The sequence below is a fragment of the Haliotis rubra genome, unplaced genomic scaffold (assembly GCF_003918875.1).
Source record: "Haliotis rubra isolate DU_JTF1 unplaced genomic scaffold, ASM391887v1 Scf182, whole genome shotgun sequence".
Lineage (NCBI taxonomy): Eukaryota > Metazoa > Mollusca > Gastropoda > Lepetellida > Haliotidae > Haliotis > Haliotis rubra.
In genome coordinates, this window is record NW_025765803.1 from 843,644 (window position 1) to 871,429 (window position 27,786).

Below are 27,786 nucleotides of genomic sequence, written 5' to 3' on the forward strand. Positions count from 1 at the left end.
CAATTGTTTCTATAGCAACATTGGAGTCGTCCACCCGAACAGTTGACATTAAACTGGGAAATTGGTACATGGATTTTGTTAGATCCGTGTATGTGTTTTACTTTATGTTTTCTCTTGGGGCGATAAAAAACAACAACACAATATAATATAAGTCCATAGTTTGATGAAGATCACAGCGAGTACATAGACATCAGATTTAGGAATGTTAGATTGTCACCCTCTGTTGATATTCAGGTGCAAGCCCCAAACTGAAACATGAGAATTGTAAGTTTAAAATGTTGTTTAACAGCTGTGTGATATATGGATATATTGAATGGTTGGTGCCAAACTTTCTTTGTACTGTCACAAACTTCTTCACAGGTAGTATGCGTCTTGTATATTTAGAGGTGACGCTCTTAAGGTATTGCATTATCAGGAGGTATTAGGAAATAGTCATATGACATATGTCAATCTTATATTTCCTGTCTGGTTTGGACGGAACAAAGTGCATATTTCACACTATGTATTAACCTGACCTCATGAAATTCATTTTCAGCATTAATCTTTTGTGTCTTAACAAAAATGGTAGAAGTTGCACTAATTGTCGTCCTTTGTCTGCTGGGGCCCAGCGTCATCACTCAACCACTTGCTTGTCAGTGATGTCACGTGTAGAGGGTAGAAGTAGCACTAGTTGTCTCCCTTTACCTGCTGGGGCCCAGCGTCATCACTCAACCACTTGCTTGTCAGTGATGTCACGTGTAGATGGTAGAAGTAGCCGTCCTTGTCTCTTGTAGTTGTATCTCCCGTGTACTGCTCTGAATGATTTTTGTCCGTATATTGCAACCCATGAAGATCCGGGTTAGAAGTGGTCTACAGTAACCCATGCTTGTCGTAAGAGGCGACTAACAGGATCGGGTGATCAAGCTCGCTGACTTGGTTGACACATGTCATTGTATCCCAATTTCATAGATTGATGATCATGCTGATGAAGACGTGTCTGGTCAAGACTCGATTATATACAGACCCCCTCCATATAGCTGGAATATTGCTTAGTGTGGCGTTGAACAACAAACCAACCAACCGTATCTTCCATATACATGTATTATAGGGGTTACATGGGTGCACCAGTCATACATGGCACTGTGTTTGTTGTGAAAAGTTCTGTCCGACAGACGTGGCAGACACTTTAAATTGTGGATTTAAATCCTGTCCAATGGACATTCCAGAAACCTCAAAATGTGGATTTGAATTCCGTCCAACAGAATTCAGAGCAGTATTAAACAGCTAAGTTATTCAAATAATTGTCTAATATTTAGGGGCCTCTAGAGCTTTAAGTTATGGTAAGTATTTTGTCTCATTTTCAGGCCAGATCAGTTTCATTGCTTGTTTTATGGGATTTTAAAACATTACAAATGTAAAAATACTTTAGGGTGTTTTTAAAAATTAACATCAAATATTAATTTGTGCTGTATTTCCTGGTGTAGTCTCACTTTTACGGAAGATGTTTTAGCTTCAGTAACGACAGAGTATGACTGATCTGTAAGACAAGTATTTGGTCTGGTCTGGGGATATAATTTCTTGTGTGAGATATTGTGTTGAAGGGAAATGCTATTGTTGGATGTCCTTTGTGAGATAAGTATCACCTTCACCAATGTGTTTTGTTGCTGTTTCACATTGTTCCACTAACCATTTGAACAAAGTGTGAATTTCTGCTCCCTGATATGAACAACTTGACTTTTTTACTGAAAGGCATTGAACTAAGTGGAGTGGTCTGATGACATGAGGGGCGGTGGAGTAGCCTAGTGGTTAAAGTGTTCGCTAGACATGCCTAAGATCCGGGTTTTATTCCCCACATATGTACAATGTGTGAAGTCCATTTGCGGTGTCCCCTTCCATGATATTGCTGGTTAATATTGCCAAAAGCGGCGTAAAACCATACTCACTCACTCACTCACTCTGAGGGCGGTGGGGTAGCCTAGTGGTTAAAGCATTGGCTCGTCACACCGAAGACCCGGGTTCGAATCCCAACATGGGTACAATGTGTGAAGCCCATTTCTGGTGTCCCCTGCCGTGATGTTGCTGGAATATTGCTAAAAGCGGCGTAAAACCGAACTCAGTCAGTCAGTCACTCTGATGACATGATGTATTTGTATTGAGCAATGCAACCACAGATCTTTGAAAGTCCAAGGTCGTTAACATTCCGTGTTATTTGGATTCTGCGTTGTCTGTTCAATTCAAGTAATGTTGGTTCTCCAATAAACACCATTAGTGGTACAAGGGTACTGAAAGCCCGGATATTACCAAATTATTGCTCAAAGCAACATAAAACCCTATTCACTCACTCTTTACAATTATTGTGGCACATGGTGTTGTGATATGAAAATGTTTATCCTCACAAACAAAATTGAAATTGTTAAGTTGAAATCGAGTAGTGAATTCACACTTTGTTCAGTTATGTGGTTCCATTTCTTCACCATTGTATATGACATGTTTCAGGGATGTAGAGTGTTCAGGGTCACCTTTCCACTGACAATGTTTGAAACCATGTTGCTAGTTTCCTGACATTTAGACACACTACATGCACCTTCAAATACCCAACTTGTATGAAGAGATAGTGAAGGGAATATTAGTATGGCCCATATTCAGAGGCAGATACAGCTTTTTGAGAAGGGGGTGGGGGGTGTACACTTCATTTTCACGAGAGTTTCAATGGTCATTTAATAAACTTACAGGACAAAAGAGTGGGGTGCGCTCTCTCCCCCTCTCTTTTTCTCTCTCCCTCTCTTTCTCTCTCCCCCTCCCCTCCCTCTCTCTCTCTCTCTCTCTTTCTCTCTCTCTTGCTCTCTTGCTCTGTGGATCCGCCTATGATATTTGACATCTGGATCTCGGGGATTGTCTCATAATTTTAGTTGTCTTTGCCAAACCACGTACCCAGATAAATGCAGCATCTTAACGCTGCAAATGACATTAATAACCAAGCAATTCTTCTTTATACATCGTAGGTTAAACAACACTGTTAAATAAAATATTTTCAACCAAAAGATAAACTTTATTGGCTTAGTTTTGGGAATACCAGTTCTGGGTCATTCCAATTCTTCTTTAAGTGCTCAAGTCATTACTATAAAACAATAAACCAATTTGCCTTATTGGCAGCCAATCAGCATGGAAGACTCTTTTTTTTTCAAAATATAATACTTTATATTTTCAGCCACTACTTGGCAGCATCAAGCAAATGATTCAAATTTGTCAATGGAAAGCCACCTTAAACTCTTCCAGTCCTGTTAGCCATAATTGTTTCCATTTTAGAATGTTTTAAAGGGGGACTGTGCTCACCATCTGGTGCCTATTTATATTTTAGTTCTCGATGTAATTAATTCTTTGTGTGAAACTGATACTTTATCTGTGTTGTGGGAAATCATTAAGTGTAAGATTGATATGTATTCTAAAAGTTAAGTTTTCAACCACTTGAATCTGGGACTGCCAGTTTGAAGAGCCAAGTCCTCCTTTAAGAATATTGACATACATTTGTCTCTGTTTTGGTGCCTGTTCTATAAAATGATGTGTTCAGCCTTTGTCAGAGACTAACATTTTGGTTTCAGTGTCGTAACATATTTTTTCGAAAGCGTATTTTGTGATTGTATTTTCTAATATGAAGGTTGTTTTAGATTCTTTCAGCTTCCATGGCATCCTTCCTAGACGAATTTTGATTGGCTGATTTTGCTGAGTGATTAATGAACTACTCAGAAAATTCTTTGTCATCTGTGTGACGCAGTTGTCTGCAGCTCGTATGAACATTGTCTTTGTGACATCTCCATTTTTGAATGCAAAGAATCGTGTACCTGTTTTGATACTGTGATTTTGTTGATCTTGTGTTTATACAAGATGGTGCTCTGTGATATACTTTTTGAATATTGTTAAACATTTTTCATTAAAAATATTGTTTGTCTTCTTTTAAATATGTATTCCGATACCATGGATCAAGACAAAGGGAGATCTCTAACATTTAAATATGTATTCCGATACCATGGATCAAGACAAAGGGAGATCTCTAACATTTGAATATGTATTCCGATACCATGGATCAAGACAAAGGGAGATCTCTAACATTTAAATATGTATTCCGATACCATGGATCAAGACAAAGGGAGATCTCTAACATTTGAATATGTATTCCAATACCATGGATCAAGACAAAGGGAGATCTCTAACATTTAAATATGTATTCCGATACCATGGATCAAGACAAAGGGAGATCTCTAACATTTAAATATGTATTCCGATACCATGGATCAAGACAAAGGGAGATCTCTAACATTTGAATATGTATTCCGATACCATGGATCAAGACAAAGGGAGATCTCTAACATTTGAATATGTATTCCGATACCATGGATCAAGACAAAGGGAGATCTCTAACATTTGAATATGTATTCCGATACCATGGATCAAGACAAAGGGAGATCTCTAACATTTGAATATGTATTCCGATACCATGGATCAAGACAAAGGGAGATCTCTAACATTTAAATATGTATTCCGATACCATGGATCAAGACAAAGGGAGATCTCTAACATTTAAATATGTATTCCGATACCATGGATCAAGACAAAGGGAGATCTCTAACATTTAAATATGTATTCCGATACCATGGATCAAGACAAAGGGAGATCTCTAACATTTAAATATGTATTCCGATACCATGGATCAAGACAAAGGGAGATCTCTAACATTTAAATATATGGTGCCTGCAGGTGCTCTGCAAATGGGTCAAAGGTTACCCATGGGTTGAATTGAATGTGTCACACATTTTTTAACTGTACTAATACAGGTCAGACATGGAAAGGTCATTGGCAAAGCAGATTCCTCATGCATTGCTGATTAGTGTACAGCTGTTCCAAATATACTGAGAGGCAATAAAAACGCATATGAGGAAGAAATGTCAGATATGTTACTCATATGTCCAAAAATTACATATGGCGGTACAGGAAACAATAGTAAACAGTAGTAGTGTTTACAGAGGATTACGGATGCAACGATGTCTTTGCGAGCATCTCCAAAACAAATGGTATGAGAACACACAACTGTCAGATGACACATTTTATACCGTGTGTGTCCTCCTTGGGCAGCCCAGAGTCTGCCAGGCATTGACAAGCACAATCTCCGAATCAAAGCTTGTGGAACGGCTCTGCAGTGAAACTGCAAAGCTTATGTCAACTCAGCTACAGTTTGGGGAGGATTCAACTGACGTCTCACACGGCGCCCAAGTTCATCCCACAAATGTTCGATCGGATTAAAATCAGGTGATCGCGAGGGCCAGTTCAAGACATCCACATTGTTCTGATGCAAAAGGTCCTGTGTTATCCTAGCCGTATGTGGCCTGGCATTGTCGTGATGGAACATGAGGCGATGTCGTCCCGTGTCGACCCATCAATGGCAGAAGCACTGGTTGCAACACGTTGTCAATGTAACGTCGGGCGTTGAGGTTCCCTTGAAGAACAACCAAGTCAGAGCGGAAGTTGACGTTAATTTCTTTTCTTTTTTGCCTCCAGCAGCTGCCCAACGTTGACGATTTAGGCGATGTGCATGGGTGAGGATCTGTCCACGATAGGGTCGACGGCATCGGATGTGACGTGCAGCAAGGCGACGGCGTACTGTCCAGTCACTGATGGAACGTCCTCTCGTTCCTATCGTGGCATTTGCAGTCTCTCGTGCAGACCTGAAGCGATTCCGAAGATGACTAACGACGATGTACCGATCTTGCCTTTGTGACATCACACGAGGCGCTCCTGGACGTGGATGGTCTGGGACACTTCCTGTAGCCCTATGGCGTTGCTGTAGCCTCGAAATGGTTGTCTGGTGGATGTGGAAGTGATTAGCAACGTCTCTCTGTGTTTGGCCAGCATGCAGCATTCCAACTGCTTGGTTCCTTTGGGGCGTTGGTCAACCGTGGCATCGTGAATGTGAATGAAAGCCATTTCTCAACCTGTGCCTTTATGGGAGCTGAGTGTGCACATTGCACGTGCACCATGGTTTTCTGTTCATCCAACTGCATTGTCATCGCACGTGCTCTTGGCTGCGTTTGAGATGTCACGTCCCTGTGATTTGAAAACGTGGGATTCGAACCTAAACATCAGAGCTGTGCATTTCTTAACCATATGTTTTCACCATATTGTAGTTTTGGAAACAGCAACATCTCTAAAACGGACTTAGAGTAGAAAGTCCAATATGCGTTTTTAACGCCTCTCAGTATATATCTCCCATATGGTGGAGTGAGTGAGCACTGACTTAAAACCAAAACCAAGCTTTTCGCATGACTAGTGAATGCTCTAACCGTAAGGCTACGCCAACACCAGCCATTATTGGAATAATCTACAGGCACAGTAAGGAAATATACACATGAGTGCGAACTCTGAAGAACATATGGATGATCCAAATATTCTCAACCTTGCTGAACCAATCCGAAAACAGCAATTTCCTGTTTACTTACACAAGTGAGTGAGTGATGAAGATTTTATGCTGCTTTGAGCAATATTCCAGCAACATTTAAGCATTTGGGCGGGTAAACCAGAAATGGGCTTCACACATTGTAACTAAGTGGGGAATCGAACCCAGGAGTGACAAGCGAACACTTTAACCTTTAAGCAGAATATTGCCTTGTGGTGTTCCGAATAATTGAAATAATCGAAGATTGGTCGCAGTGACCAAACAACTAAGCAATGGATCACGTTTTCTCACAAACGATTTTGTCACTACTGTTTTAGTGTTTGAACCAGTTTGAATTCAGTTTACCTACATTCTCAGAATGCTACAAGGTGTATAAATGTTCTTTCGTGTTCAGTGTTAAAGTGTTATTTGCCATCAGAGGGCACTTGAAGCCCTGTGAAAAAGGCAGAATCTCTCAATGAAGAGTGTGTGGGTTAAAATTAATGTGGCATCATCGCCTGCAGAGTTATGTCATTCGTGTTGGGTTCAAACCCATTCGCATTGGTATGTTTCAAAATTTACTAGAACATTTTACTTGTGCTCAAGAGGAGTAACCTAGTGGTGAAAGTGTTCGCTCATCACACGGATGACCCGGTTCGATTCCCCACATGGGTACAATGTGTGAGGTCGATTTCTGGGGTCACGGCTGTTATATTGCTGAAGGCTGTCTAAGGCGGCAGTCAAGTGAACCAGTGAGATTGAGGTGCCGGGATCGAGCCCACCTGTGACCAGGTGTAGAAACCTTGAGTCAACTTTCTGTGTTGTCACAACCCCGAGTGTACAGTACACAACCCTGTGTACCTATAAGAACCCACAAATGCGTTGGTAAATGACCAGATGGTGGCCACATGAATACGTGCAAACACCAAGTTGAGGGTACAGCAACGGGCGACCGCCTCTGTGGTGTAGTGGTTAGAGCGTCCGCCCGGAGAGCGGAAGGTCGCGGGTTCGATCCCCGACCGCGTCATACCAAAAGACGTTAAAATATGGTACTTGTTGGTCTTGCTTGGCGCTCGGCATTAATGGGTACAACAAGGACTGGTCGGCTCGGAGTCCGTATAATGTGTCTGATTAGGGTATTCGTGCTTCACTGCCGCATGGTATTTCAGTGGGCTAGCACTATAAAACCAGCTTAAGTCTGGGCTAGTACAAGCAGCTACACATACACACGCATGCACGTCGTCATATGAGCGAAATATTCTCAAGCACAACGTTAAACCCAATTTCACCTCACCTCAACTCAACTCAACTCAGCTCAGCTCAGCTCAGCTCAGCTCAGCTCAACTCAACTCAACTCAACTCAACTCACAGCAATGTGCAGTAAAACTTAGACAAAGTGCTGTGACTGTGTCACAGCCCACCCAGCTATGAATGGGTACCTCGTAAGGATGGGAAAGCCACATTAACTCAGCGCTTCTTGTGGCTGCAAGAGTTGTATAATCCCCAGGGAGTTGAGATTGACAATACGATGTCCCGTTTGAGATCGACATCCAAAGATCGAGGGAAAAACAAAGCGCCTTGGAGCAGCTGAGCTGGATATTGGCGCTATACAAATATTAATGTATATACTTCTTCATGCAAACCCCCCAAAAGAAAGACTTTTTTATACAAAGTAAGAACATTATGACAATATCATATACCAAAGGTTTGGTGTCATATCAATGAAATGTGCCCCGACAGGAAATAAGAAGTGAACTTGTCACCAGATATGGACGCCACTGGTGTCCATCCCTCTACTGTTGATGTAAGACGCTGCAAGATATTTTGTACAATAGGTGTGGTCTCAACACGACATGCAAACAGAGCATGGTCTGAAACAGGAAGGTCAAACACAGTATACTTTGATGTCCATGGACTTCCTCAACCATTACCGCCGTGATGTTGCTGGGATATTGCTAAAAGCGGCGTAAAACCAAACTCAGTCAGTCATCCTCAAACATTGCTGGTGTCCATCCCTCTTTTATTGATGTAAGAGGGTGCAAGATATTTTGTACAATAGCTGTGCTGCAAACACGACATGCAAATGGAGCTTGTTTTGAAACAGTAAGGTCAAATACACTTTGACGTCCTCAACCATTGCTGGTGTCCATCCCTCTACTGTAAGACGGGGAGATGTTATACAATAGCTGTCCTACAACGAATGGAGAAGACCTTTACCAGATGTAGATACTGGTTATGGACATCGGTTCGTGTTGCATTTTTCTTTTTTGTGTGTGAAACTTGCAGTATAAACGATCTTAGCAACGCTTTAAATACACAGTTGTATGGTTGACTATACTCATAAAATATACACTTAACCACTCTGAGATGTTTTAAATAAACAACACAGACACTCTGAGATGTTTAGTTTGGCCCTTTTGTCTTTAATCTATGGCCCTTTTGACCTGTTCCCGATTCAGCGCCGACGAGCGTGGTCGTTTACTCGGTCCCAAGCAGTTGTAAATGTTCTACCAGTGTATGAACATAGGTAGATAAAACTTACGTCACTCAACGTATTTTGAATGATATTGATGCGAAGATCTGTAATAACACATCTATATATAACAATTTTACCCCTTTTGAACCATGGTTGTTGTGATATATACGGAAATAGTATTTGTTGAGCTAACTTGTGAAATTTGCACTCCAAGTTAACGTTTTCATATTGTTTAGGGGCGGTGGAGTAGCGCCCGCTGGTCACGCTGAAGACCCGGGTTCGATTCCCCACATGGGAACAATGTGTGAAGCCCACTCCTAGTGTCTCCCGTCGTGATGTTGCTGGAATATTGCTGAAATCGGCGTAAAACCATACTCACTATTATCGTTAATTCGGACTTGACCAGAAATGGTTCTGGTGTATGATTAACTATCATGTGTGCAATACTGCTTCACAATGTCCCGGTCAATAAGCCATTTTAACAACCCAACCTTCCAACTATAAAACTGCCTGCCGTCTGCCATGAGTTGCTGGGTGTGGTGTAACGCTGTACAGACAGTTCTGTCAGAGAAGATCGAGTTGCTGGGTGTGGCGTAACGCTGTACAGACAGTTCTGTCAGAGAAGATCGAGTTGATGGGTGTGGTGTAACGCTGTACAGACAGTTCTGTCAGAGAAGATCGACCACCTACAGTCTGCACCTGTAACATCACAAAGGACGTCCCTGGAAGCCAGTAACAACAGAGATGAACCGGTAACTACATGTTCTTCAAACACTCCCTCCTGGTTCTCAGGTCAGTCAACACCACACTCGTGCTTGTGGATTTCACCAAGGTCTAGCACCTCTATCCATTTGGCCTTTTTTTCATCCCACATTTAGCTAGTATGCTGGGCCTAGATTTTCGAAGCTCTCTTAGCGCTAAGATAGTCGTAAGTGCCATACATTAACATTAACTTACGACTATCTTAGCACTAAGAGAGCTTCAAAAATCTAGGCCCTGGTTTATTCTTTAACGCTGCACTCAGCAATAAAGACTGGACCATACAATTCTGTAACGTTAACCCATGCCTGTCGTAAGAGGCGACTAACGGGTTGGGTATTAAACTCGCTGACTTGGTGGACACATGCCATCGCATCCCAACTGGGTAGATCGATGCTTATGATTTTGATCACTGGCTCGTCTGGTCCAGATTCGATTATCTACAGACCGCAATATGTCATATAGCTGGAATATTGCTGAATGCAGCGTTAAACAACAAACAAACAATAACTCCCCGACCCCATCCCTGTTTTTGCGTCTCAGAAAGGTGAGCTTCAGTACAATATAACTATTTTCAAAATAGAGCTTCAAAGGGGATATAAGTGGGGTGTGTATCCCTGCATAATCCTCCATGGATCCCAAAGAGAGCCTCGGCAACAAGTATAAATTCATACGTCATTTGAAATGACATGACGACAGTATGATCCAGAATGGGGCCATCACCAGCTCATACCGGATCTGCATGTCTGTAAGGAGCTTCCCTATTATCTACGCATATGATCAGCTACCTGCTATGCCGACACTCGATTTTTTGTTTCATCAGGAAAACCCCCCTTTAATTTACGGAAATTGTCGACTGGTCCTTTTCCGTAAACAGCGCGCCCTTCAGCACGTATTGTCATATTCGTCCACGTGATCACTGTCAACACTCGACTGCGGGATAGAGTTGACTTTTCAGGTAAGTGCTTGGTTGTCAAAGTTTGTTAAACGCCGTAGACCACCTGAAGACGCGTACACAAACACAGTAACGCTGGTGTCCCAGGAATGTTGATAACAAAGCATTGGTTGTCTTTAATGGACGATGATAGACTGATAATCAGTCTTACTGATTCAAATTTCAGTGTTTTGATAATGGCCATCACGCACTGTTGGAACAACGTGTTCGTTGACATCCGCCGAAGGGTAGTAATAAATAATGTGGGAATAATGTTATTAGTATTGAAATAATGGAAACATGAACTGAACACACAGCTGACTATGGAAAACGCTTTAAATCCAGACCTTGTGTTTTCCTGTATGACGATTCCGCTTGCACGAAATATTTGAAGCACCTGTAAAATATTCTGTTCATTTCGGGCAATGTTTTCAGAAACTACTACCAGACGAAAAGGTGTTTTTGAACGTGGTTTGTCTTGGTTAGCTCAGCTCAGTAACTACAGATTATGATTTACAGATTGAATATACAATTTTGGCACTTGCTAGTTTCTTATTCGTATAATACATATGCAGTAGGCTTTAAAGGGGCACTGATCCAGAGCAATTTCTGTGGACTGGTTGATGCTTTTGTTATTGTTTTTTTCCCGTGAGGACCCGGATGATATCCCAGAATTCTTGACTGGTTTGCGATCTCTGCTGTGCCATTAGCAAGCACAATTGGTAGTATAGGTGTACATTGTCATTGATGTCATATATTTTTAGTTTTTCATTTTCTTTTTATATTGCATGTAAGCCAGATGCATTTTCTGCTGTTTAAAGTGGAAAACATATCTAAACGTTTTTCAAGAAAGACATGAGCTGTGAGACATACCATTCCATTCTATTTATTCTGTTTGTTGTAAAGATGCAATTATCTGGAATTGATTCTATTTACGATATACAGAACCGTAACCTAAATTTGTGGATAACCTTGATTTGTGGATCGCGGTAATTATCATGCTATCTTGTAAATTAAGTCTTGTATGACGTCACGAAGCGGTACTTTTGATGTAGACACAATGCCATGCCTTGCTGACAAAAATGTTCCGAATCTCTGCTTTAGACGTAACTACACTAAATCTAATTGTCCAGCACTGAGATAAATAGTCCAAGATCACTATAAAAATACTAATACCAAGTTTTATGTTCACAAAATGTCAAGTAAAAAAGATACCGTTAGCACCAACCTTCTCACTTCTCGTTGTCTGCTTTCCTAGGTGTCAATACTTACTGCAATAGTCTGTCGTACATAGTGATAAATTGTAATTGACTACATAATCCACGAAACAAAGTGACGTCACATTTTGTGTGCACATGAATGGGTGATAATTGCAAATGGCTTTGGCAAATAAACGTTTCATTCACAAGTGTAATATTAGGCATTTTCAATTTGCTGAATCAATGAATAAAATAATCAGTGAGTATACAAAATGAAATCGTGCATTTAGAATATGATTTACGCCACACTTCTCTTATATCCACAAATCAAGGTCACGTGAGTGTACTGCAAACTTTAGAATTTGCCAAACAGTGCTTCAAGTATCTCCACACTAGGGACCCGTGGAGGTCCGGGTTAGAATATTGATCTTCAGTAACCCATGCTTGTCGTATGAGGTGACTAACGGGATCGGGTGGTCAGGCTTTCTGACACATGTTATCGATTCCCAATTTGCGCAGATTGATGTTCATGCTGTTGATCACTGGATTCTTTGGTCCAGACTCGATTATTTACAGACCGCCGTCATATAGCTGGAATATTGCTGAGTGCAGCGTAAAACTAAACTCACTCACTCACTCTCACTAGGGGTGACTATTGCGATAGTGATAGTCTATTGCAACCAGCTATTGCAATAGTTATTCCTCCTTGAATAGTCTCATTTGAAGTAATTTCCCAAAGGAGAAATGTGAAATGAGAAATATTTAAGGTTATATGGTACAAATGAAATTTATAGATAATTAATTCGTGAACTCATTAATTATTTAAGTCCTAAATTCAATTAGTAAACTATGTTTTGTATGCAAATATTCAGGAGTAGTACAGAGACCTCCATGGAACTGTGAAGGTGACAGCAATAATCTTATATTATATGAAGTATTGAAAACTCACCAGCAATTCCTTTTAAAACAGCTGTTTAAAAAGCAGGGGTGGTCAGTCAGTCTAGATTGAAAACGAAAATCTCCATACAATCGTTTCAATTGCCTAAAATGTATGAAAATTTGTTGTAAACAATCAAGGAGGTATGAAACACGTGTGTTACTATTTTTGGGAGGGATATCCCCTTCGCGTCACAGGTCACGTGATTCAAAATGGCCCCGCTCATATGTGAGCGATCGACTGAGATGTTTGATGGCTTGTAAATATATATATTTGGATATTTTGATAACGAAAATAGGGCGCACGTGTAGGTATAAGTACAAAGAAGTAATTCATATAAGTTTTTCGTGCGCAAAAATAGTAAAGAGTGCGCGAAAGTGCGACAAAGGATTCCACCATTGCGGCCTATGGAGGTGCTGCATAGCGTTCATGTCAGTGAACGCTATGTATCTTAGCTAGTCTGCACCCAAACGTCCTGTATTTTGCGTTGTGCATTTATCAAGGGAAGTCAGTTACTAAACTATCGATAGTCACACATACTATCGATCCATGGATAGTTTTTTTCTCTACCATCGATTAATTGCTATAGGAGACTCAAGAATTGCAATCCATGGATAGTTCGATGCATTGTTACAGCCCTGCTTCTCACTCTGGGGTCCATGTAATTCGCAATTTTGCTATTAGATGACCTCCAGAACCCCTCTACTAAATGTTATAATTTGTCATTCTACTGGAGGCGAGGTCTGGGTTGTGATCTGTGACTCGTTTTGCCACAAAATGTTAAAAAATGCTTCTTTTTGTTACCATGCCAGGCACTTGGCATTAGTTGGTAAAGAAGGACATGGCTGCTCAGAATGTATACACAGTATATGGGGAATCCATGTTAGAACTGTGGCATAGTATCTCAGTGTGATAGCCACGCTGTACCACAAAATGTGTACACAGTATATTGGGAATCAATGTTAGAACTGTGGCCTAGTATCTCAGTGTGATAGCCACGCTGTACCACAAAATGTATACACAGTATATGGGGAATCCATGTTAGAACTGTGGCCTAGTATCTCAGTGGGATAGCCACGCTGTACCACAGAATGTATACACAGTATATGGGGAATCCATGTTAGAACTGTGGCCTAGTATCTCAGTGGGATAGCCACGCTGTACCACAAAATGTATACACAGTATATGGGGAATCCATGTTAGAACTGTGGCCTAGTATCTCAGTGGGATAGCTACACTGTACCACAGAATGTGTACACAGTATATGGGGAATCCATGTTAGAACTGTGGCATAGTATCTCAGTGGGATAGCCACACTGTACCACAGAATGTGTACACAGTATATGGGGAATCCATGTTAGAACTGTGGCCTAGTATCTCAGTGGGATAGCCACACTGTACCACAGAATGTGTACACAGTATATGGGGAATCCATGTTAGAACTGTGGCCTAGTATCTCAGTGGGATAGCCACGCTGTACCACAAAATGTATACACAGTATATGGGGAATCCATGTTAGAACTGTGGCATAATATCTCAGTGGGATAGCCACGCTGTACCACAAAATGTATACACAGTATATGGGGAATCTATGTCAGAACTGTGGCATAGTATCTCAGTGTGATAGCCACGCTGTACCACAAAATGTTACAAATGCTACTCCTTGTGTCCATGCCTGGTGCTGGCAAACCATGTCCTGTGCTAATGGGCTTCTCCTAAACGATGAAGTCAGAACAGAAATCGGGGATGAAAATGCAGTTTTGTCGAAGGGAGCCATAGGCCACCAGGCAGATAATTAAATGACAATAGGCATGCCCATTCCTTTGGATGACCCAGTTGAACTTAAAACATCACAACAATTATGTCATTTCAATGTATTGTTTTATAATCAGTAAACATGTAAACCTGTAAACTGAGAGCAGGATTTCCTGAACACTGTCATGGCTGCCAGAGTGGCAAGTCATACCAAGTGATCTGTCAAATCTTAACCAACTTTTTGTTTCTTTGGCAAAGGTTCATTTTCCGTGTCAATTTTTTCACCAGTTTTCTCAGCTGGTGATGGTTTTTGAGAGGTAGTATTGCCAAACCAACTGATTAAACTTGCCTGAATACAATGGCTTGTCATCGCTGGAGCTGTCAAATTTACGCTAGCGTAGTAAACAACTTTCTTATAAGGATGTGCCGTATTTCACAGAACAAGGTAAAGAACAAACTTGGACAGTGATTCTATATTCACTTACATTGACAAATTTCAAGAAACAAAAACACAATTGTCTGTTGTAGAATATCGAAATATTTAGATTCGACAAAAGAAAAACAACCCTCATATTCAAGTTTTCGCATTTATTCTGTATTATACATACTCTGTCGCTTGTTTGCACCATCACCCCGTTCTGAAGTATACCCTTAGCATGCCTGGCTATTTTTAGTTTGACACAAGGTCGTGATGTTTTCCACCAATCGCCAAGCTAACAAAATTACGAACATTGCCGAGCAGCTTAATAGGCAGCATCTGATTGGCTGAAGGAAACCGACAGACCATACCGTACATTAATATATGCAAAACCGAAACTAGATGTAGGTCAAGCAACCGGTTTGAGTAGTGGTGATAAAAGTGCGAGACAAATAAAACCGGTTTGGTTTAACAAATGGAAGAGTTGATCAACATGTTTCGCAGTCTTGTTTGACATTAAATAACCCAGTACGCCAGGATATGCACACACAAAGACGTACGTTTTTGATTTGTGATATGAAATTAATACTGCTCGAGTCAATGCGTCCATGAGACCCACACATGTTACGCGCTCTTCAGCCAACACTGTTTATGCATTTGGTGATGGTAGATTAAATTATTAAGTTGCATTTTTAATAAAAGGTATTCACTGGTACATGGTTTCTATGGTTAAAAGGAGCTGAGTCAGCATTTTTTAGGCATGGTTGGTAGTGGTGTTCCCGATTAATTGAAATAATCGAAGATTGGTTGCAGTGACCAAACGACCAAGCAATCGATCACATTTTCTCATAATTGAACATAAACGATTTTGGAACTACTGTTTTAGTCTTTGAAATACTTGACAATGGAACATATCGTTGAAGTGTCAGGGCCTGAAAACGTGTTTAATTCTTTGAAAACTCACTTCACTAACTGGAAAGCCATGACTGAATATTTCTTGAAGACTCCGGGAAGTTTATGTTCATGATATATTAGTAATCACTTTAAAGTAGCAAGTTGCATCATGTTATACATATCTGCAATAACAACCTGGATAGGAAAATCTGAAAAATGACACTAACCAATTTTGTTCGATGATTGTTCGTTGGTAATGAATCAATCATCAATGGTGAGATTTCAACCAATTCCCAACAATAATGGTCGGATAATTAAACAACCAGCCTTCGGCTGTCTGAACAGTCTATATCCACTGGACCAAGCAGGCTTGTCCTATTTCACATAGCAACAGTTTGGTAATAGTCATAGTTGTTATAGAGTTAATTATATTCAGTAGTCACAGCACTTAGGTTTTATTAGACGATTATCAAAAGTAGAAGGGGCGGTGGGGTAGCCTTGTGGTTAAGGCGTTTGTTCGTCACGCTGAAGACCCGGGTTTGATTCCCCACATGGGAACTATGTGTGAAGCCCATTTCTGGTGTCCCCGCCGTTATATTGCTGGAATATTGCCAAAAGCGGCGTAAAACCCAACTCACTCACTCCCTCAGAAGTAGAAGCAGGAAATATATTCTGTCGGGCAGGTAAACCTCTCACTGTCGGTCATCAATAGAAGTGAATGTTGACTGTAACCTGGTTTGAGGCTTGAAACCCTAGGATCTCTGTCCTATTCTGTTCTCCTTTCCCTCAACTATGCTAGATGACACATCCTTGCAAGGACATGCATCACCTCTAGGGTCTCTGTCCTATTCTGTTCTCCTTTCCCTCAACTATGCTAGATGACACATCCTTGCAAGGACATGCATCACCTCTAGGGTGTCTGTCCTATTCTGTTCTCCTTTCCCTCAACTATGCTAGATGACACATCCTTGCAAGGACAAGCACCACCTCTAGGGTCTCTGTCCTATTCTGTTTTCCTTTCCCTCAACTATGCTAGATGACACATCCTTGCAAGGACATGCATCACCTCCAGGGTCTCAGTCCTATTCTGTTCTCCTTTCCCTCAACTTTGCTAGATGTGACATCCTTGCAAGGACATGCATCACCTCAAGGGTCTCTGTCCTATTCTGTTCTCCTTTCCCTCAACTTTGCTAGATGTGACATCCTTGCAAGGACAAGCATCACCTCTAGGGTCTCTGTCCTATTCTGTTCTCCTTTCCCTCAACTATGCTAGATGACACATCCTTGCAAGGACATGCATCACCTCTAGGGTCTCTGTCCTATTCTGTTTTCCTTTCCCTCAACTATGCTAGATGACACATCCTTGCAAGGACATGCATCACCTCAAGGGTCTCTGTCCTATTCTGTTCTCCTTTCCCTCAACTTTGCTAGATGTGACATCCTTGCAAGGACAAGCATCACCTCTAGGGTCTCTGTCCTATTCTGTTCTCCTTTCCCTCAACTATGCTAGATGACACATCCTTGCAAGGACATGCATCACCTCTAGGGTCTCTGTCCTATTCTGTTTTCCTTTCCCTCAACTATGCTAGATGACACATCCTTGCAAGGACAAGCATCACCTCTAGGGTCTCTGTCCTATTCTGTTTTCCTTTCCCTCAACTATGCTAGATGACACATCCTTGCAAGGACAAGCATCACCTCTAGGGTCTCTGTCCTATTCTGTTCTCCTTTCCCTCAACTATGCTAGATGACACATCCTTGCAAGGACATGCATCACCTCTAGGGTCTCTGTCCTATTCTGTTCTCCTTTCCCTCAACTTTGCTAGATGTGACATCCTTGCAAGGACAAGCATCACCTCTAGGGTCTCTGTCCTATTCTGTTCTCCTTTCCCTAAACTATGCTAGATGACACATCCTTGCAAGGACATGCATCACCTCTAGGGTCTCTGTCCTATTCTGTTTTCCTTTCCCTCAACTATGCTAGATGACACATCCTTGCAAGGACAAGCACCACCTCTAGGGTCTCTGTCCTATTCTGTTTTCCTTTCCCTCAACTATGCTAGATGACACATCCTTGCAAGGACAAGCATCACCTCTAGGGTCTCTGTCCTATTCTGTGCTCCTTTCCCTCAAGCATGCTAGATGTGACATCCTTGCAAGGACAAGCATCACCTCTAGGGTGTCTGTCCTATTCTGTTCTCCTTTCCCTCAACTTTGCTAGATGTGACATCCTTGCAAGGACAAGCATCACCTCTAGGGTCTCTGTCCTATTCTGTTCTCCTTTCCCTCAACTATGCTAGATGTGACATCCTTGCAAGGATTTAGCCCATTTCTGGTGTCCCCCCCTGTGATATTGCTGGAATATTGCTAAAAGCGACGTAAAACTAAACTCAGTCAGTCAGTCCTTGCAAGGACAAGCAATACCTCTAGGGTGTCTGTCCTATTCTGTTCTCCTTTCCCTCAACTTTGCTAGATGTGACATCCTTGCAAGGACAAGCATCACCTCTAGGGTCTCTGTCCTATTCTGTTCTCCTTTCCCTCAAGCATGCTAGATGTGACATCCTTGCAAGGACAAGCATCACCTCTAGGGTGTCTGTCCTATTCTGTTCTCCTTTCCCTCAACTTTGCTAGATGTGACATCCTTGCAAGGACAAGCATCACCTCTAGGGTCTCTGTCCTATTCTGTTTTCCTTTCCCTCAACTATGCTAGATGACACATCCTTGCAAGGACAAGCATCACCTCTAGGGTCTCAGTCCTATTCTGTTCTCCTTTCCCTCAACTATGCTAGATGACACATCCTTGCAAGGACAAGCATCACCTCTAGGGTCTCAGTCCTATTCTGTTCTCCTTTCCCTCAAGCATGCTAGATGTGACATCCTTGCAAGGACAAGCATCACCTCTAGGGTGTCTGTCCTATTCTGTTCTCCTTTCCCTCAAGCATGCTAGATGTGACATCCTTGCAAGGACAAGCATCACCTCTAGGGTCTCTGTCCTATTCTGTTCTCCTTTCCCTCAAGCATGCTAGATGTGACATCCTTGCAAGGACAAGCATCACCTCTAGGGTGTCTGTCCTATTCTGTTCTCCTTTCCCTCAACTTTGCTAGATGTGACATCCTTGCAAGGACAAGCATCACCTCTAGGGTCTCTGTCCTATTCTGTTTTCCTTTCCCTCAACTATGCTAGATGACACATCCTTGCAAGGACAAGCATCACCTCTAGGGTCTCAGTCCTATTCTGTTCTCCTTTCCCTCAACTATGCTAGATGACACATCCTTGCAAGGACAAGCATCACCTCTAGGGTCTCAGTCCTATTCTGTGCTCCTTTCCCTCAACTATGCTAGATGACACATCCTTGCAAGGACAAGCATCACCTCTAGGGTCTCAGTCCTATTCTGTTCTCCTTTCCCTCAAGCATGCTAGATGTGACATCCTTGCAAGGACAAGCATCACCTCTAGGGTGTCTGTCCTATTCTGTTCTCCTTTCCCTCAAGCATGCTAGATGTGACATCCTTGCAAGGACAAGCATCACCTCTAGGGTGTCTGTCCTATTCTGTTCTCCTTTCCCTCAAGCATGCTAGATGTGACATCCTTGCAAGGACAAGCATCACCTCTAGGGTGTCTGTCCTATTCTGTTCTCCTTTCCCTCAACTTTGCTAGATGTGACATCCTTGCAAGGACAAGCATCACCTCTAGGGTCTCTGTCCTATTCTGTTTTCCTTTCCCTCAACTATGCTAGATGACACATCCTTGCAAGGACAAGCATCACCTCTAGGGTCTCAGTCCTATTCTGTTCTCCTTTCCCTCAACTATGCTAGATGACACATCCTTGCAAGGACAAGCATCACCTCTAGGGTCTCAGTCCTATTCTGTTCTCCTTTCCCTCAACTATGCTAGATGTGACATCCTTGCAAGGACAAGCATCACCTCTAGGGTCTCTGTCCTATTCTGTTCTCCTTTCCCTCAACTATGCTAGATGTGACATCCTTGCAGGGACAAGCATCACCTCTAGGGTCTCAGTCCTATTCTGTTCTCCTTTCCCTCAACTATGCTAGATGTGACATCCTTGCAAGGACATGCATCACCCCAGGAACTCTGTTATATTCTTCTTTTCCCTCAGTTATGCCAACAACAACAAACTGTAAGAGTCAACTGTAAAGACTCTGATGGTCCAGCTCTATAGTTTCACTTGAAGGTGTGGCCTGATGCTCATAATGTCAGTCACTGGCTTCCTTATTTCCTGGTTGCTGTGATGTAGCCAGAGCTTTACTTGATGTCAGGATGGTGGGGTAGCCCAGTGGTTAAAGTGTCGGCCAAAGACCCGGGTTTGATTTCCCATATTGACACAATATGTGATTCCAATTCCTGGTCTTCCCTACTGTGATATTGCTGGAATGGTACTGGGGTGGTGGGGTAGCACAGTGGTTAAAGCGTTCGCTCATCACGTAGAAGCCATGTGTTGGAATCCCACAAGGGTATTAATGTGTGAAGCCCATTTCTGGGCGTTCCCCGCTGTGATATTGCTGGATTATTGCTAAAGGCAGTGTAAAACTAAACTCACTCACTCACTCACTGGAATGGTGCTGGAATATTGCTGAAGGTGGAATATAACCCAGTTCACTTAATGTGTGGCTAAACAACTGAACTGGTTCACTAGAAGCATGTTACAGAAGGCTTACCATTGAAACAAGTCTTTTGTCCCAGGATGCTGACGACACAAGTATTTCTGGAATGGTTACAGGATCTTCTGTTTGCTGAGGGACTTAACTTGGTGAATAACGAGAAATTTGATCTGGCTGTGATACAGCTGTTGACCTTCAGGAAGGGATTTCCTGTTTTGTTGCATGGCCATATGTCATGGCTGCTATTTCCGGCTGGTCGATGTTTGAACAGTCAGCTCCAGAGCTTGCTGAAAGAGGATCTAGGTGATCAGGATGAAGTTTGTTTGTTGAGAAAGGAAACTGGGGATGTCTATGTTCCTCAATCTCTTTTCTACACAAAATTATCCCCGTAGTAATAAATGAAGTAGAGTTCATTTGTAAGGCTAACATCATCCACCAAGGACATTTGCTGGCTTAAATTCATGCCGTGTTTATGTAAGAGCTGTGTCTCAAAGAGAAACCTTAAGACGACTTACGGCTGGTGCTTGATATTCCTTAGCTCTGCCATACATTTGAAGGTGTCGTAATGAAGGTTCTCAGGGACCAATTAGAAACTGGGAACATTAGTGGGATGGCTTTCAATGAAAGACTTGTCTCCTCAGGGTACTTTTAATGCCTCTTTTTAGCTTCATTAGAGATTAAATGTTTCAAGAATATTTCTTCCAACAGACTGATTAATAATTTTGTATTTTTTTAAAAATCATATTAGTTTCTATTATCAATAGTTTGATGAAGACATGCTTTAGATCTAAATGAAATTGTAACTAAAAAATGTCAATTAAACTAAAATTAATTCTGCTTTTGTGTGGTGGATAAGAGTCAGCAACGGTCAAGTAATTAACTTTCTCATAAATTTCTGTTTATGTTTATGCCTGTTTTCTTGTTTTGTGTCCAGTAATTAGTCACTTTTCCTGTGTCAATGACAGGCTTGGTTTGGGTTTTTTTCCGATATGATGTACCACATATTAATCACATGCTATTTTCCAGGTTTCAGTGACCTTTGATCTGTTGTTCTTGTTGGAGTATTTAGACTCGAGAACATTCATTAAATATTAATTAATTAAGCCCAATGTTAATCTTCCTTTTCTCAAGAAATATTTCTATTTTGCAAAGAAACATGAGTGTTCATTGGTCTAATCACCCCAAGACAGGATGTAAGTTCACAAATGATAAATGGACTGTTTGTGGAAACCCTTGAACACTAGACATTCAGGCCTACCTGTACCATATCATGTATCTAAACTTGGTTTTGGGGTCCAAGTCTGCAGAAAATGTCACTAAATATTCTCAATTTCAAAATGTCATAATTGTTGCTCTTGCATTTCGCCAACATCTGAATCACTATATTTTAGTGATTCATAAATAAATGCTTTGTCATGGTATCTGATAGTGTCAATCACTGGATAGTCTGGTCCAGACGGAATTGCTTACAGCTGTCATACTGCTGAATGTGGTATAAACATACACATATTCGTGATATTCTGACTCAGAAATTACAATCGACTCACCTTTCAGCTGAGATTTCTTACGGATGCGGAAAGTGTTTTCTTCTGGTGACTTTAAGTGAATGAGTTTAATTTTATGCTGCTTTTAGCAATATTCCAGCAACATCACGGCAGGGGGAACCAGAAAATGGCTTCACACGTGGAGAATGGAACCCGTCTTTAGTGAAACGAGCGAATGCTTTAACCACTAGGCTACCCACTGTCCCTCTGGTGACTTTAGACAGTGTATTTCATTGACAACAGGACAGAAAAGAGATTATTATTAAATATTAATGGATGAAGTTTTAATGCTTTGTTATACTTTGCTGCGATTCAAATGTAATGTTAAAAAAGTGTGAATTGAAGTAAATAGCGACTTTAAAATATCATAATGTGCCCCAATTATTATAAGTTGCTCACCACGTCAATCACTGGATCCCTTGTCAATGCTAGATTGTGTTCATGTCCCAACCCTCTGAGTGGAATATTGCTGAGTCTGGTGTAAAACAACAAACACAAGCATGCACGCACACACGCACACACGCACACACGCACACAGATTAGGCCAAATAAAAAAAGTTGTAGCTCTGATTACAGCTCTTTAAAATTTAGGGTAGGTTGGTAGGAATTTTCTTTTTAAAACTTTTGTTTTAGAAGTAAAGTACAAACTAATAACACATTTATCAATGTGTAATTGTTTATTTTATCAAGCGTACGGCCATCATGTTGACTTTCTCTATCAGAATGATCGATGTCCGTCAGTATCGGGAAAAAACAGTGGTATCTGAACGCTTATCTTATTCACACTGCTTTAAAAAAATATAGGCTCGGCACCAGATTTCAAGTGTCAGGCGGGTAATCGGAACCACACATTTTTTTAGGCCTTATAACACACAAGGGCGGTGGGGTAGCCTAATGGTTAAAGCGTCCCCTCACGCTGAAGACCCGCTTTTGATTCCCACATTCTGGTATTCCCTGCTGTGATATTGCTGAAATATTGCTTAAAGCGTGTAAAACTAAACTCACTCACTCATAAAACCAAGCTCGCTTATAGCACACAAATTTGAACATTGATATTCATCAGGGTCAACAGTGAAGGTCAAGGTTATCGTCATCTGTGGTCACACCATAAAGATATCAGGGGTGTTTGTGCTGGTCACAGGAGGCGCATTGATCAAACTGGACACCAATGATTTCAACTTCCATACAAACGCTCTTACAAATGTTGACATATTTTAATCAATTTTGATGTCAGTTCTGTTGTGACAGACGGCAAGGTCATGTTCACTATTCAGCAGAGTAACAAGGCCATCAATTGACAAATAGCTTCTGGTATTTGTCATGGACTCCAGTAACTGTGCCTTTTTGGACAACTTTGATACTTTTTATGTTTTCTTCATGGAGTTAAACATGTAAAAATGGGTGGATACAGTGTAAATCTGTGTTTATGCAACTGATGCTTACTGATTATTACATTGACTCCATAAACACCAAAACACACTGAAGTCAATTCTTATGAATGAATGGATGAATAAATAATTAATTAATTAATTATTAATATAAATTCTACAATGACATTTAAGTATGTTCATTTTTGATTGGCTGTTACTAGAAAAAGTAGAAGTGAAAAATTTTCACAACCACTTGTAGAATGGAGATAATCCTATTGTGTTTACATTTTGGAAGTGATTATAGTTGGTTGAACGCTGCTAAATGTTTCATTTAAAACCTCATGCTAACATGTTCGGTTTTAAATGACATTTAGCAGCGTTCAACCAACTATAATCACTTCCAAAATGTAAACATAATAGGATTATCTCCTAATTAATAAATAGATAAATTAATAATAAATTAAATAAGTTCACAGACTGATTATGCAGTCACTAGTGATATCACTCAGTGCAGTAATTCATGCCCAGCCTCATCAATTCTATTGTCAACCAAACTAAAAAAAAGTATGATGTCTTTCAGTGGCATTTAGAAGTTGTACATTGATGTCCAAGATATTTTTATAGATTAAACTTCTTTTTAATTTCTCTCACGACTTTTCGAGACCATTCCAGGTCCCTTCATCAGACGACGTTTCAAAACCATTCCAGGTCCCTTCATTAGGTGATGAAGGGACCTGGAATGGTCTCGAAACGTCGTGAGAGAAATTAAAAAGAAGTTTAATCCATAAAAATATCTTGGACATAAAAAAAAGTAGTCTGTTTTTGGACGTGGGCTTATTATTTTCATGCTTATGAAGACAATGAAAATCCAATTGCCAGTCAAATGTCACAGGATCACATATACATCTTCATGTAGGAATATTCATCTGAGTGACTAACTAACAAGGAGAAAGGTCAAGGTCAGCAGCTAAAGTCTGGCGTTGTAGTCTCATGAGAGTCATGCAGGGATCATATGATGTTCACAATATCAGCAGACGGTGGTGTAGCCTTGTGGTTAAAGTGTCCGCTCGTCACGCTTCAAGAGCAAGACGTGGTTTTGAATCGCCACATGGGTACAATGTGTGAAGCCCATTTCTTGTGTTTCCCATGCTGTGATATTGCTGGAATTGTAAAACTATACTCATTCACTCACAATATCAGCTTGGTTTTTTTAATTAACTGATTGCATTTATCTAAAACTTTGGGTTATTTTAGGAGACCTCAGTTTCAAAATAATTATGCATCCTCTTTTCAGATGCTGCATCCCCTTTTCATAAAAGTATCTTTGCTTGATAGTGATTATTCCTGTGGGGTGACACATGTCTGTGTACATACTTCTGATATTTGCACAACCAGCATATGTATATAGTCTTCATGTATCATCTGTGAACTCACATCCTGGCTTGGGGTGCTTTCACCTTATGTAACTTAGCTTTGATTCTGTGCCCTGACCTTCGTTGAACTGCTTCAAATCACATGACAATCAGTTTTGTTTACACAAATGCAACTAATTATTTGCACTTGATTTTGTAGCTTAGGCCAGACCAATTTTATTTCTTGTTTTACGGATCCGCCTGTCGTATTTTTTCAAGAATAAGAAAAAAAATATAAATTAATTTTCCCCGTTTAAAAAATAAAATCATGATGTTTTTATTGACTGAAAATGTAAACTTACAAGAAAATGTCTTTTAGATTGTTTTTTGCCCCATATACACTTAATAAATTGCCCAAAGTAAAATACTTTGAATATTTAGAAGGAATATAACTTTGACTGGTTTGACTTTAACATAGGTTTTAAGGTTACACTACACACAATCAGAATCTGTAGTTTAACAATCATTTTTCGTAGGGAGCCTTCAGTGCAGACTGAATCACCTAACAGCTGTGATTGGACGATTTTGTGTCAGATTTTTGTGTTTTTTAAATGTATATCCATCCAGTAACTAAAACTGACCATATTTTTAAATGTTTACTGCTGTTTAGTGCTGTCTGTTTGATGACTTCTACTGAATGTGACCAGGTATTCAAGCGGTTGACATTTCGTGCGGAGTGAGTGAGTGAGTTTAGTTTTACGCTGCACTCAGCAATATTCCAGCTATATGGCGGCGGTCTGTAAGTAATCGAGTCTGGACCAGACAATCCAGTGATCAACAGCATGAGCATCAATCTAAGTAATTGGGATACAACGACATGTCAACCAAGTCAGCGAGCCTGACCACCCGATCCCGTTAGTCGCCTCTTACGACAAGCATGGGTTACTGAAGATTCATTCTAATCCAGACCTTCATGGGTCTCGTGCGGAATTAAAGTTGTTCCGATACTCAGAAAATTGGCTGGCTGAGGTTGGAATATTTTATATTTTTATTGCCTCTTTAAAGCCATACTATGCGCATATGTACATGTAATAGCTCTTGATGGCTTAGTTATTTAAAAAAAAATATAACGTTACTGTAGAAGTTGATGGGAAAATATTTGGTTTTGTGTAAACTGTAACCAGTCATCTGACGTGCCGTAATTTGCTGTGCAAGGATTGTATCCCAGCCTTATTCTTACAATTCTTCTACCTCTATATCAATAATATAAATTCTGTCTTTATTCATGCTTTGACAGGCTGAAGAGCTAGATCCTAACTGGCGGTAATGTTATCTTGACAACTAGTCATGTGTAGTTGACGGTGAAGAGCACTTCTGTTGAACATTCTGAAGATGTGTTTTCTGTGATTGCAGTCAAAATACAGGTTTATGGCAGTAATATGACAGAGGTGGTATCCTTAGATTTATCTACAATGACAACTGTTGTTCCTACGATTATGGATTTGATTTTGACCTGATTCTGTGTCTATGTAAGGCAGCACCATGCAGATGGATTTAACTAAAGTGGTGATGTCCTGCATCTCCTCATACTTTGCCCCACATTAAACCCACAGTGTGATAAAACTGGACTGTATAAATACTACGTTAAACAAACCCACTCATTCTCTCCTCTCAGACCGGGTACCCAGCACTTAGTGAACACCTGTTGGAAAACATAGATGTGTGAAGACCTGTATTCTCCCCCAGGAAGTAGAGAATATGGATTTAATCATGGCTCCAGATAAGGGCTGTAGCGGTGTATGTACAGATAAAAAATATGCACGATACCGTAGGAAACAATTTAGAAAACGTAGCAGATACGCACCTCATCAATGGTCTTAGAATCATTTACAGACGTATTTATCTGAAAAATTATTGTTTTATTGATAATTGATTGGTTTACAAAATAGTAGCAATGTTGTGGTGCATATATGAAACGAAACACAATATTACTGATACACCATTAATTTCCATTCAGTACTCTAAATGTACTTTTTAGTTTTCCAGTACTCCTGTATTGAAAAAATAAGGAGTACGTATTCCTGATGTTGAAAAATTATCTGGAGCCCTGATTTAGTGTCTTCTGATGCCTTGACTGTTGTACCCATGCTTGTCGTAATAGGGGATTGGATGGTCAGGCTCCCTGGTTGACACATTTCATTGTATCCCAGTTGTTTAGATCGATGGTCATGCTGTTGATCACTGGATTGTCTGGTCCAGACTCGGTTATTGGACGTGTGAAGACTGTGTTCTCCCCAGGAAGCAGAGAATGTGTGCGTGCATGTGTGCGTGTGTTTAATGTGTACTGATTCCTTCAGTGTTGTAGTGATTGTTCCTCTGTGAATATCAATATATAGAATCCTCCCTTCATTTTATGGTACATTAAGGTATATGTCATTACTATAGGAATATTTCATTGATTGGCGAAACAGTTACAAAAATAAGTATAATAATATACAGCAGGAATTTTCTGGATGTTAAATCCTACATCGTATCTTCATCAATATGGAAATTGGATGAGGAAAATATACAGGATGTTTCTGCTGGGATGCAAAGATTTTCTATGCATGGAATGAATGTTGCTATTTCATAATTTGTTACCACTTAAATTATTTTTGTGTGTGCTTATGTAGAAATTACAAGTTGAAGATGAATTCTCAGAGCACTAACACTTAGGGCTTCAACAAGTCCATATTATATTTACTTCCCAGCTACTCGAGACCCTTTTGCTCGATCCTATATAGGGACATGCTGTCGGTCTCAAGGGTAGGAGGCGCTTGCTCATCTAAATATCGATTGATTATTGACAGATATTGGAGGAGTAACTTTGATAAAAGAAATGAATATATTTCAAACCACTAGTGAGTGGCGAAATGTTTATGCTTTGGATTACGTACTAACAGCCTCCTGAACATAACTTAGAAAGAGCCCATGAATAATAGACCTGACTTTGTGTATTGATTAGAAAATTAAAGGGTGGTGGGGTAGCCTAATGGTTAAAGTGTTCGCTTGTCACGCTGAAGATCCGGGTTTGATTCCCCACGTGTACAATGTGTGAAGACCATCTCTGGTGTTCCCTGCCGTGA

The 27,786-nt window shown here is 40.6% G+C and overlaps 1 protein-coding gene across 1 annotated transcript in view; it reads left to right on the forward strand.

Moving 5' to 3' along the window:
- Positions 1-10,463: 10,463 nt before the first annotated feature.
- The window catches only part of LOC124273589 (putative sodium-coupled neutral amino acid transporter 11), a 184,863-nt gene continuing 167,540 nt past the window's right edge, over positions 10,464-27,786 (forward strand). The window contains exon 1 of the mRNA XM_046708872.1: positions 10,464-10,596. The gene's annotated coding sequence lies outside the window, so the exon portion shown is untranslated. The remainder of the gene's footprint in view (positions 10,597-27,786) is intronic.